Here is a 14,146-nt window from a genome sequence, read left to right as displayed (position 1 = left end):
ACGAAAAATTTTAGGTTATGAAAGAGGCAGAACATACCAAGGGGTCAATTAAAAATCTACATTTCATAACCAAAACAGACAACACCGTGACATGACAAATACATTCCCATAATAAACAGCTGCGCCATGAGCGCATGATACGCCCGTCGTCTTCTGTGTGAATTTTTATGCAATAATCATAAATAGTTTCTGACATACGAAAACTCAATATCTCTAAAATGAAATTTTGAATCAAAACCAAAAAGTATACAGATCTTTAGATTAATATAACTAAGAAGTGTGTAAAATTTTAAGCAATAATCATAAATCGTTTTTGAGATACGGCGCGACATGTGAAAACCCCCCTTTTAAAAAAAAATCAATATCTCTATAAAATAAAATTTTGAATCAAAACCAAATTGTATACAGATCTTCAGATTAATATAACTAAGAAGTGTGTGAAATTTTAAGAAATAATCATAAATTGTTTTTGAAATACGGCGCGACATGTGAAAAACCCCTCCCCTTTTTTTACAAAATACTCAATAAATCAAAAATAAAATTTTGAATCATCACCAAAAAGTATACAGATCTTAAGATTGATATACCTAAGAAGTGTGTAAAGTAAAGTTTTAAGCAATAATCATAAATTGTTTTTGAGATACGGCGCGACATGTGAAAAAAAACACACATCTGTGTTAGTTACTAAGTCCCGTAACTCAAAAAGTTTTATTCTTATTTTCACCAAAAAGTATTCAGATCGTTTGACCATCATAAGAAACAACTAGGTTAAGTTTCATGAAATTTGGATAAGTCGTTCTCAAGTTACGGTGCGACATGTTTACGCCGGACAGACAGACGGACGGACGGACGGACAGACGGACTGACGACATTTGTATACCATAATACGTCACGTCAAAATTTTGACGAGCGTATAAAAACTACCCAGAAAATTAAAGACTTCGCACGAGAAAAAAATGAAGATCAATTCTGCTTTGTAAGGATAAGTAGACAATCGCTCCTGCTTAAGGTTAAGCTATAGTGTCTTCCAACAGTGGCAACATCATCAATGTAAACCCTACTGGGTTAGCGTTCGATCTATGCCTCTAAATATACATTCTCCGGAAATGTCAATTAGACAAAATTGATGACAACCTTAGAATACTATGACAGGCTATCAACTCAAACCAGTTGTTTCAAGGTCGTTTTACAAGGTTGCGACATTGTTATAGGAATACTTTTTAGCAAAGACTGTTCTGTATTTATGTATACTAATCATTTAAACGCTTAATATTTGGTATATAAAAATTACATGTCTACACAGAGTTTTAAAGATTACATGTCTACACAGAGTTTAATATACTGAAAAGATGGATGATGTTATATAATTTTGCAGTGTGACGTATTTTTGTGAGATTTACTGGTTTTAGAATATATTTTAAATTTGTGTTTTTGAATTACTCATTTTGATACTTTGGGACCTTACTCATGTTTATACTTGGGGACCTTACTCATGTTGATACTTGGGGACCTTACTCATGTTGATACTTGGGATCTTCAAAAACTGTTGTCATTACTTCCAGTTTTTTCACATGTTTATTTTTTGTGAACAAAACAACGTGGGAACTCCCGTTATACTATCAGTGCAACTCGACAGGCCATACCTAAAATTAATTTACATTTACTCATCGATGTTTTAGTCTGGGAGAACATGATGTGTTTATTAGTTGTAATTGGCTTTGAACTAGCGTTCAGTAACTGATATTATTCCTATACCTTTGCTTTCGGTATATGTACTGTTACATGACTGTCCCAGGTTAGATGGAGGGTTGAGCGTTCACAAACATGTTTAACTCCGCCACATTCTTTATGTGCCTATCCAAAGCCAGGAGTAGTTCAGTGAGTATCGTAGGTTTATGTCGGTTATATTTATTTTTCCTAAATCGTATTGTTAAAGATTAGACCGTTATTTTCTCGTTTGAACTGATTTATTGATTGTCATATCGGAGTCTTTTATAGCTTAATATACGGTATGATAAAATTTTTATTCTAAAAATGCATAATTAAAATTCAATTATCTTTTATTTGTTTTCTATAACTATTAGCATTTACTTTTCTTTAGTGCTGGTTCCACATGCACGATTAGAATGATACATTTTTTCTCATTGGTTCAGTGAATTTCTTATTTTACCTGGCTTGTCCAGTTCAATTGGTACCCAATGGTAATTTCTACTCAGTAAAGTTTTCCTTTCAAATGACTGTATTCGTATGGTCATTATTCTAATCAGTTTTCTCTGAACAGGTCATAATTTCTATTATAAAGTTAACGCGTCGATCGACTTAAATTTATAATTCTTGAAATACCCGCCCACCCAGCCCTATTTAAAAAAAAAAAAAAAAATTCTCCCGTATGTTTAGCGGGTTTTTTGAAAGATAGGTTTTGTACCTTCTGTTTGAGTAAGTTACATGTACTTGTATTGTGACTGTCATTTGTTTTTGTATTGTGTGTATTGTGTATAGTTTATGTTGTGTAGACCTGTAAGTTTTTGAGACGCTGATCCAAGCCTGATAAATGTTTTTACATACTTTTCTTTTGTTGAGAGAGTTAAAAGATTGAAGAGTAATTGGGTTTGCTCATTGTCAAATATTTTTTCGGCAATGGAGTTTACTGTTTATTAAATTTGTTGACTACATGGCACGTCCTCACATCTATCTACATGACGCTGTCATAACGTAATTAAGCACAGATTTTTCTACTTGCAGGAATATATCTGTATCAGATTGTACTATTCCGTGGTTGATATATTATATTCGCGCAAACATTACTGTTGCTCTGCATTAGACAAGAGAGAAATGATTCTTACGTGGAAATAGCAAATCACGAATCGAATGAAACAGACAACACCATGGCTAAAAAAGAAAAGACATAAACAGCAATAAACTACACAGCAACACGAACTTACCAATATGATTTAAATTCAGATCTATCGTACATGTAACTCGCTTATTCTTATGAGATTTTGCGAGATTTACCGTGATACATCTCGTTTATCGTTTTGCGTCTACACTTTGAAGAGTAAGTTTATAACAGTTCTGATTCAAAAAACAGTTTATATCGTAACAATACACATTATCTGCTTCTAAAATGACTAGACATTTTATTTCTTGGTCATCGTAAGAATCCGGCACATATAGTTTTTGTTGTTGTTATTTTGATGGTTGTCTCAGATCAACCGTTTAAAATCGTTCCGTGCAAACTAGGATGGGCTTACAAAAATCATTAAAGTGCCACATTCGGTCGATTTCAACGATGTCTTCCCGAATGTTCAAATTAAGAATAATATAATACTAAATATATTTTAACTTTATAGAAGATTAAGTAGACTCCAATAAGACAAAAACTAAATTGAACAAATATATAAAGGACAAATTTAGAATTATATCAAGGATAAAATTAAAATAAAAGATGTGTTTAGAGAAAAACATAAATGTAAGAATAATTTGACATAATACAAAATTTCAGAGACTTGTTCTTAAATTGACAGGATTAAGACTGCTAATAAATATATTCATATAAAAAATCTGATCATAGAATTGTTCAGTCAAGTTTTCAATTCCAGAGACAAAAATTGGAAAAAGGTTTTTTGGAAAATCATAAACATATATTCAGAATGTGCAGCTATGTGAATTCTATAGATGTCTGGTCTAACATTACCACTATAAAAACAATTATCCCCGGCTGTGTCAAACCAAAGACTTAAAAGTTTGTATTTGCTGCTTCTCCGCTAAGCACGCAGCATTAAGGAGTTATAGCAAAGACGGGTCGGCTCGGAGTCAGAATAATGTGTCTGTTTAGGGTGTCATGACTTCCCTGTGGACTGTTATCTTGTGATCTAGCATATACGAAAATCTGACTCAGTGTGTCAGTCTAGTTAAAAGTATGCTTCATATTCATCGAACATCAATATGTTCTCGTCCTGAATATGCATTTAACCTGCCACTGGACGTTTCACATCCATCCTTTTATCTTTTTTAATAACATGATACATGTTTAGAGCAAACTGGTGACATTGCTTGGCCACATATACATCTTTTCCCTAAGTGAGAATGTAGGTGTGTCGCCTTGCCCTCTAATTATCTAAATTTTGTAAATTATAATTATAAGTTACAAAATAGCTTATGCTTATATAACATTGTGATTGTATATTTTTTTTCTCTTTCATATCAGTTTCCAAACCTCAATCTGAATGCTCATAACTACGTCAAAAAGAAGAAAAAAAATGCTTATTAATATTTTGATAAAAACCTAAAAGAAATAATTCTCCGAAAAGTGGTTGTCTCCTCTCCTCTTCATATTTGTTTTACAAATATACTTTACATTGCAGACATCTTTTATAACTTATATTATTTAAAACAAAATTGTATTTTAACAGATGATTAATTCAACAGTTTATTGGTACATTTATAAAATGTCATCTTCTAGTATCATCATGCAATAATTTTAATTTGATATTGCAAAACAAACAACAATAATAAAATTGTTTATTTTAAGAACATTTAACATGATAAAATAATGTGGGACAATCAAAACTTTTGATGTGGTACAATCAGAACTTTTGATGTGGGACAATCAGAACTGTGAAATTTCTAAAAGTGGCACAATCGGGAATAAACCATTTCAACAGTAAATCGTTATTATTTCATTAAAATATAGTTTGTTTGTTGTTCTTTAAATGGTCATGGTCAAATAAATTACGAAATTCAAAATATATTGGAATATAGTTACTACTTTCAAACAAAAACTAGATGATATGTCAACATACGATTTTACCCCGATTCCACTGTTTATTGAACATGGACGTACGATAGTGCGAGCTGGGCATGGTGTTCCATGGACACGAATTCTTGTTCTCAATTATTTTAGGACATTTCAGTTGAGATATTCGGGGCATACAACAAGTAAGGGAGATTCATGCTTTTGACCACATCTCGATTTCCTATAGAGAAAGTTTATATGTTTACAATATAATATAATTATATAGAACTAAAAAAACAGCAATAATTTTATCGTTGTTGGGTTATCCAGCAAAAAAAATAATATCTACTTTAATCAGAAACAATCTATTTTCAATACCATACGATAAATGAACGTGTTTTGTTAACTATGTTGAATACCCCCTCCCTTTTCGCCCCGAATTTTTATAGATACTAGCTTTCATTTTCCCTTACTGTGTGACATAATTTTGTTTCTTCAAGAAATTTGGAATCAAACATATTATTTTTACTTCCATTCCCTCAATAATGTCAAGTAACTTAAAAATCTTTACTCTTTTTTTATTCAAAATTAAAGTTGAAATGAAGTGAACGCAGGATTTAAATCAAACTGCATAATCACATAACGCCCATAACAACCAGTATTGCATCGATGATCATGACATGACAGTTAAAAGCACAAAAGAAGGTAAGATACAAAAATTGTACAAAAATACATTTTTGATGTTTATAATTAAACGATTTGGTAAGCCACGTTACTCTAGGATGTAATATATTTGGAACAATGAGACGACCACTTATTTTTCTGTGTGAGTGTTTGTTGGGAGAGGGATTTGCAATCAACATTTCTTTTTTTTAGGGGGGGGGGGGACTGTGAGGTCAAAATTATCTCCTGAATGTTGTGTGGAAGATAATTAGTTTTCATCCTCTTTGGGCAGTATTTGTATTTTCATTCTTATCAGTACAGGATATTCATTTCCATATTTCCAAAATCTTCCGAGCCCGGCCTCTCCCATACCTCCGAATATCTAATGATCATCCCCTTATTAAATTAATATTATTGTATTGTATTACACTATAAATAATCGAAGAGGTTTAAATAACATAAAAGTGGTGTAACAATACTCTTTCCCATACATTTCATACGAAATATTTGATAACAAAAGTTATGTGTAAGCATTATTCATTCGGCCGCCAGTTCCACAAAATTAGTTTCTGTTTAAAAATAGGCTGTCAATTCATAATTATCTTAATGTCTTTTTTTTGTCATTTGGATAATCTGCTATTAATGAGAGACATTTGTTAGTTTTCTTTTAAGATATTCACAACCTTTTTAATCTCGGAACTATTTAGAGCTTGACATTGTGTATAGACAGCTGTCTTTATTCAATGTTTTATAGATGTCTTTTCGTTGTGTGTGTCGATGAGTTTGTATCTCGTTGACGTATACGTCATATCTCCTTTTATTCGAATAGGTAAGTGTAAGACCCCGTTCACACTAGTGAAAAAAAAAATCTCATTGAACATTTGAATTTTTACCATTCAGTTGTATTTGATAAAGGAGTGCAACGGAAAATAATGGATGAAATTGTTTTCAAGAGGAGGACTGCGAGGGTATCAGCCGCTATGATATTCAAAGATTGTAGCTCTTTTAGATCATCCCATAGTCATCTCTTGGAAAAAGGAAACGGTCGACTGTTTAAAACATTATTTTACAAACTTATTTTGAATTCAAGACATATTTGCAGTTATAAATCATTTCAAATTTATTAAAAATTACTTGACCTTTGTAAATTTATACAAATCTATAGATTTGTGCAACGTACAAAGTGTATAGAATATTAAGATGAAGTAATAATATTACCTTATTGAAATACAAATATTCGGGTACAACAAATGCACGACCTTCACCAGTGTCGGTTTTATTTATACAAAATGAAAATTAAAATAGCATATGGAAATCCATTGAATTTCCTTATACATGTATTATGTTATTTGTTTAAGTGTTCATATCCGTTTATAAATGCAATACAAGTTTGAGCTTTCTTAAAAGCTGTGGACTGCTGCTCTATCCTTATTTAAGGTAATATGTGTGCATGTGGTTGTTGATTTAGTATTGGAAATGTGGTATTTTTAGATATTGATTGATATAAAATGGATTTCTTAGACTTGGAATATCATTTTTTGTACATATATTTAGATGAACTTTTCTGAAATTTTTTTTTGGCTGTTTAGTGTTTAGTTGTCAATGTGTTTTTGTGGAGTGTGGTTTTCTAGTTCTTTCAGCTGGTCATTGACTTGCGATTTTGATTGCTAGTTCCGTATATAATTTTTTTAGATATATATGAATGTTTAGGTATGTTAATAACATATAATTGTAAACAGCAATACATATTTAGTTTCAGTGAAAATGATGTTGTTCTACTTTAAGACTGTGCGTTACACACCCACGCTTTTAAAATTTTGTTCACTTTACTTGTTGAAAATTTAAACATTTACAAATAGACACGACTCTGGAGGTGTGCCTGTCTGGAGGTGTGCCTAGATTGGCAGAAGTTATAAAACACAGATAATGCATTTTTGTAAACATTGTATAGGAACATTGTTTAGCAAAACAAATCGTGCATATTGCAAATTAACAAAGCTAATAAACACGTATTAATAATTGATATTTCTATATTGAATTTCAGTGTGCAATATATGCATAATAAAACGAACATGAATTAATGACAGTTGATCGGAACTGAAATACACATGGTAAATTTTCCGGCATTTGATGTCTTATCCTGAGACGAGAAATATCTGTAATTCCTTATCTCATTTAAGCCAATAGCTGTTGCTCTATCTCAGCCGCATCATAAAGCAACCAATCAGAATCTATATGTGATAAGTAATTATTTCAAGGTGGCGTGTATATCGACTGAAACTAATAGCTCCGCACCGTGATGCGAAGCAATAAATATATTTATTTGTACTATAATAGGCCTACTTCTGTTTTTTCTGATTTTAAACTATTTATTTATGATTGATAATGAATCTTAATACATCTGAAATGAGTCATAATTGTAAACAAGTATATTTCTATTAAGAACCAACTCCTCATGTGTGCATTACTGAATATGATTATTTCTACAACCTGCCAAGATATAATTTGGTAGAAGACGCCACACGTTTAAATCACCTTTTTCAGAGGGACAACACAAAATGATACTATTAGCTTATAGCGAATCAGGAGTAGTATGGCGTTCATTCTGTGCTTGTGTCTATTTGTACGTAAGTCCGTCTGTTCTCACACTATTTTAAACAACTTCTCTATTCTGTGTATAGATTTAGTAAAATTTCCAGATAATTCAGTCTGGATGTAAGCTCTAAAATATTCTTGTGTTCTCAAATGGTCGTGATATGAGAGTTTTACACTCTAGGAATTGGGATGTATTGCAATTACTTCGTCTGTTCATCAGTCCAATAAATATTTTCGTCACACTTTTCTATGGAACCACGGTATAGCATGACTTCAAATCTCGACAACAGTTTTACAATGATGAGTTGAAAAGTGTGAGTATTTTTGGAGTCGTCAGACAAATATGTCGAGATTCCCGATTCTTAATTTTTTTAGATAGGTTGAACAAAGTATTGAATATTTTCGTCACACTTTTCCCAGGAACGATTGAACTAAATTAATCCATATTGGGTCATTAATTTTGCAGTGATGAAATGTAACGTGGGAACACTGGATTTGTCGGACACCTATTTCCGTTTTCTGATACTTTTGAATTACGAGTGGGATATGCTTATAGTTATAGCACTATAACGTACAACGTGCAACTTCTTTTTAACATTGAGTTTATTTTTTCTCAATTCTAGTATACATTTTCTAAATGAATTTTACATATGGTCTTCAATAATCGACTAGTGTCTGTACAGTATGTGATGCTCTAAATCGCCCCCAAGTCCATAAAAGTTCAATTAATGAAATAAGATCTCCACACGCGCGAAATACGAATATCTTATTTACATCAGATTGAGGAAGACTACTATGATCAGCGAATCTTTTAAACGGCAAAAAGCATAAAACAAAACTAGGAAAATTGAAGATATGGTTTCTGATTTGGGACCTGCATATGAACATTGGGTGGGATTAAATTAGCTTTTTGAGATTTTACATGATAAAATCAGTTAAGAAAAGCATTACAATTCAAACATACTGGTATGTATATAAAAAGACATTTACTCGCATGAACAAGATAAGCAATACGAGAGTATATGCCTGTCAAAAAATGCTTACCTAAAACAAACCTGTGTATTATTGAGATGATTCTTTTGAAGACTCAAATATCGGCATAAACAAGTAAAATATCATTACTATCGCGCCTTGAAATGTCATTTTGGAGAAGGGTTTTGTTTCCTTTCATTAAACAATTCTATTTGTTTTTTCGTACATTTGCATTTCCTCATCTGGTCAGTGTCATCATTTTGTAAGAAATGCCAGTATATGTCAAGTGTGTCTCTCTTTAAAAGAATATGAAATAACCATCAAAGGGGTTAACTGGCATTACTTGATGACAATCTTTAAAGCTAGTATTGGAATTGACATGTTGCCGATGTTCATATTGATAATGATGGGAGTGACACTACATCCGTCCGTCCGTCTGTGCGTCCGTTATTTCCTTCTTTTGCCTTTCGTCCGTCTGTCCGTCTGTCTGATCGTTCGTTTTTTCGTTCGACTGTCCATTCTTTTGTATCCATTAATGGACCGCTTGAAAGAATTTGTGAAACTTTGACCGAATCTTGGAGACTTATAATTTTTTACCTGGGAGGGAGGGGGTGGGTGTCTGCTGGTCATTTTGAAATCAAACATATAAAATTTTCTTGTCCCCCATTATATTTCACTATTTTTATTTTATCCCCCCTTATAAACATTTTTAAAAAATGTGATCCCCCCTCTATTTAACATGCAAAAACACTTACCTTTGACACACATGATATGTAGGATATACTTGAAGATTCAAAAGTTCACAAATGTTTCATAAGACATAAAAATTGATTCCCCCACTTTGAATTTATTAAAGAATTTCAACCCCCTTTTCCACTTACAGAAAAAAACTTGATCCCCCCTACTTTTTGACCAGCCCCCCTCCCAGGTAAAAAAATGATAAGTCCCTTACTTACCTGATGTCCGTTTGCACTTATTATTTCAATTTTTTTTATCTGAATTTTTTTTAGTTAATTTTGACATGACATAGACTAGGCTATCTGGAATGTGTGTTGTTCGTTGTTGTTTGTTCGTTTGTCTTTTTTTCCGAAAGATTTAGATGTGATATGTTTTATTATATTGTCCATCAATTTGGTGATTCCTGTCATCCAATAAATACACATGTCAGTTAACTGCTAGTAGTCTGTTGTTATTTATGTATTATTGTCATTTTGTTTATTTTCTTTGGTTACATCTTCTGACATCAGACTCGGACTTCTCTTGAACTGAATTTTAATGTGCGTATTGTTATGCTTTTACTTTTCTACGTTGGCTAGAGGTATAGGGGGAGGGTTGAGATCTCATAAACATGTTTAACCCCGCCGCATTTTTGCGCCTGTCCCAAGTCAGGAGCCTCTAGCCTTTGTTGGTCTTGTATTATTTTTAATTTTAGTTTCTTGTGTACAATTTGGAGTTTAGTATGGCGTTCATTATCACTGAACTAGTATATATATTTGTTTTGGGGCCAGCTGAAGGACGCCTCCGGGTGCGGGAATTTCTCGCTGCATTGAAGACCTGTTGGTGACCTTCTGCTGTTGTCTGTTCTATGGTCGGGTTGTTGTCTCTTTGACACATTCCCCATTTCCATTCTCAATTTTATTATTTGTCATATCCGGAAACTATGAACTCATTGGTATCCGCCTCTCCTCCTTAACTCATAATAAGAATTTAATAAACTTTTAGCAGAATCTTAACCATATATTGCCATGTTTCATCTCCTCTTTTGTTTCTTGATTCGTATACATTTTTCGAAGTATTTAGCAAACGATGGACTTTGTCATTGCTTTATTTGGGATGTTGAGGGGTACCTCATTTTGTATCTGCAACTCAGCTAAAACCCCTGCTAAAAATGCATTGAAACCTACCCTCAAACCTTCTCGGAATTTAAATGGAACAACTTTTTGATATTCTTGATGGAAGGGAGGACAGGAGGATTTTTTCTGATGAAATATTCATTTTCACCTTTTGCGCAACGCGTTAAAATTTTTAGCGCGGTTTTGCTGAACAAAAATTTAAGTTCACTTGTGTACACATTTATTTCTGTATTAAACTGGCCAAAATATTCATTTTAGTCCTGTCTAGGGCAAGGCCATGTCTTATACATTATACACACACAATCATTTTGGAGAGAAACATTTTAGTGTAATTAATAAACTGCTTTACATACGGTATGTTCATCGTTAGGCTCTAAGGACTATTTCACCCCACAACGCTGTCATATTTGTACTCACAACACTGTGATATTTGTACTCACAGCCACAGGTAGAAGAAGATAGGGCTGATATATAGCTATATAAAAATAAGAAGATGTGGTTTGATTGCCAATGAGACAATTCTCCACAAGAGACCAAATGAAACAGAAATTAACAACATTATAGGTCACTGTAAGGCCTTCAAAAATGAGCAAAATCCGTACGCATAGTCAGCTATAAAAGGCCCCAAAATGACAAATGTAAAACAATTCAAACGAGAAAACTAACGGCCTAATTTATGTACAAAATAATGAACCAGTAAGTCCTTCCACTCTATACAAAAGAGGTACTGTGAGCAAATCGGTTAGTAAAAGTCCCCTAGATTGCCAGCCGAAAAATATTTCCAGTGGATGCATCTTTAGTCTCTGAAAATACCATACATGTCCAGTATTCAGAAGACATGAGGACAATTTAGCATTTTTGAACACTCCTCGATAACGTTTAGATTAGTGTGACGACAACACAAAGGACAGGGCATGACTTGTTGAAAAGTGGTACCAATTCGATAGAGAGAGAAAATGAACTATTATGACGTCTATGACGCAATATAGGATATGACACTGATCTGAGGATAGACACAGATTTGAGGCTGTACATATATTTGGCTCTTACATACATCAGTCTGGTTTTTTGTTTCGTTTGAATTGCTTCATATTTTGTCAGGGTCTTTGTAGCAGACTATAATATGTATGTGTTTTTCTCATTGTTTAAGGTGGTACCAAACACCTTGACTTAATTTAATATGGCTCGTTTAATTTTCATAAAAGTTTGACAAAATAGTTACTTTGACCGTTTGACAAAAATATAAAAAAATTCAAAAAACTTGAACTACACACTTTATCGGAAAAATTTCATTGTATATATATAGCAGTTTGACAAACACTAATTTTGATCATTGAGAAGCTTAATATTTCCTTAACGATAGAACGCGATTAAAACATTCAACTGATTTTGACAGAGTTACATGTATCTCCCTGTAGTGTTATGTACCACTTTTAGGCCGTAATGTGAACTATAGTGGATAACGTCTACGTCATTTGGACTTTGTTGGATAGTTGTCTAATGTGGGTGGTAAAGGGTTATTTTCGTGCAACGTGTTTTGCCATTTTTATTTCACGTGCAGCCGTGAAAACGGTTCGTTATTCACCGTGTTTCGTGAAATCGGTAAAAAGATCAACATGCAAGAAATTTTTAATTGTTTGTTCATCGTGAGATGGCAGTTTTATTTCGCGTTCATCCGTACAGATACCCCCCCCCCCCCCCCTTTTACACCCCTCTCTAATGGCAATCATGTTACATCTCCTTATCTTATACAAAGGGCATACTAGTGCGATTTGCAGTCTACTGAGCTGTTTACACACATTTGCTATAGGCGTTATTTATAAGAAGCCACCCTTGTGCCACTGGCTGGATTTCAATGGATTGTTTTAGTGTTACCACAGTAACCGATGGAGTTGTGCACCTCAAGTTACATGTATTTCCCCTCCGAATGCTGTTAACTAAGGCTAACTAGCGGGAACTATAGCAAAATATGAACCATTGGCTGATTGATGCATAAGGTACCCCGGTATCTAGTATAATGATAAAGATCTTTATATGTTTCTGTCAATCAACCAACTTGGCCGCCATGGTTATAAAACGAACAAAATTTGAGTAATTTTCAAATATTTTGATAAAACATCTGACATGGCAAACATGCTCAGAATGTCGAAATAAAATACCTTGTTTTATGGCGACCGAAATGATCAGACGACGTCTTATAGGTGTAATTTAGCTTAAGGCGAAGTGTACGTAATTAACTAACTACTCCACAGATTTTCTTAAAATTTAACATATGGATTCTGCTTGTAAAAATACACCAGAAAAATAAAATAAATAAAAGGAGTAACCGTTTTCGTTTTTGAGATACGAGCTGTTGAAAAAATAACAGCATGATACGCCAAAAATACAAAGGATACATAGGGATAATTCTAAAAATCGGCAGATATTTTTACATTATCAAAATTTTCTATTTTGTTAGTCCACAGAATTTTTCTTAATAATGATATAGGATTCAAAAATGAACGACGAAAATACCGAACTCCAATGAAAATTCAAATCGGAAACTCCCTTATCAAATGGCAAAATCGAAAGCTCAAACACATCAAACGAATGGAAAACAACTGTCATATTCCTGACTTTGTAAGCGATGCAAAACTTTCGCAGTCAATGAACTATCGTCAAGGGGGCAAGGCCTTATTATCTCTATATGCCAATGCTAATACAAATGCATACCAAATATCCATTGACTTATCTTTAGTGGTCCCCATTTTAAAAAACTAACCTTATCACAAATTAGAAAAAAAAAATGTTGACGCCGCCGACGCCACCGGAAACAGCACGCCTCCTTTACTTCGTAGAGGCGAGACAAAAAAATATCTGTACTAACATTTTTTCTGGAATATCTTTATTTGATGTAATGTTATTGCAATTTTATCGAATTATACATCAAGATTAAAAAGGCCATTCGATAGGTTAAAATGTGTAAGGTAAGAACATATCTTTTTATAAAAATAAGGAGATGTGGTATGATTGCAAATGAGACAACAATCCACCAAAGTTCAAATAAAGTGGATATAAGCAATTAAAGGCAACCGTACGACCTTCAACAATGAACCCATACCGTATAGTCAGCTATAAAATGCCCCGACATGAAAAATATGAAACAGTTCAATTGTGAAAACTAACGACCTAATTTATAACAAAACAATTAACGAAAGACAAATATGACAGACATGAACCAACGACATCCTCTGAACTACAGGCTCCTGACTTGTGACAGGCACATAACGAATGTGGCGGGGCTAAACATGTTTTTAAGAGCGCTCAATCCTCCCCGTAACCTGGGACA

Source organism: Mytilus californianus, unplaced genomic scaffold, assembly GCF_021869535.1.
Source record: "Mytilus californianus isolate M0D057914Y unplaced genomic scaffold, xbMytCali1.0.p SCAF_9, whole genome shotgun sequence".
Taxonomy (NCBI): domain Eukaryota; kingdom Metazoa; phylum Mollusca; class Bivalvia; order Mytilida; family Mytilidae; genus Mytilus; species Mytilus californianus.
This window is presented reverse-complemented; position numbering follows the sequence as displayed.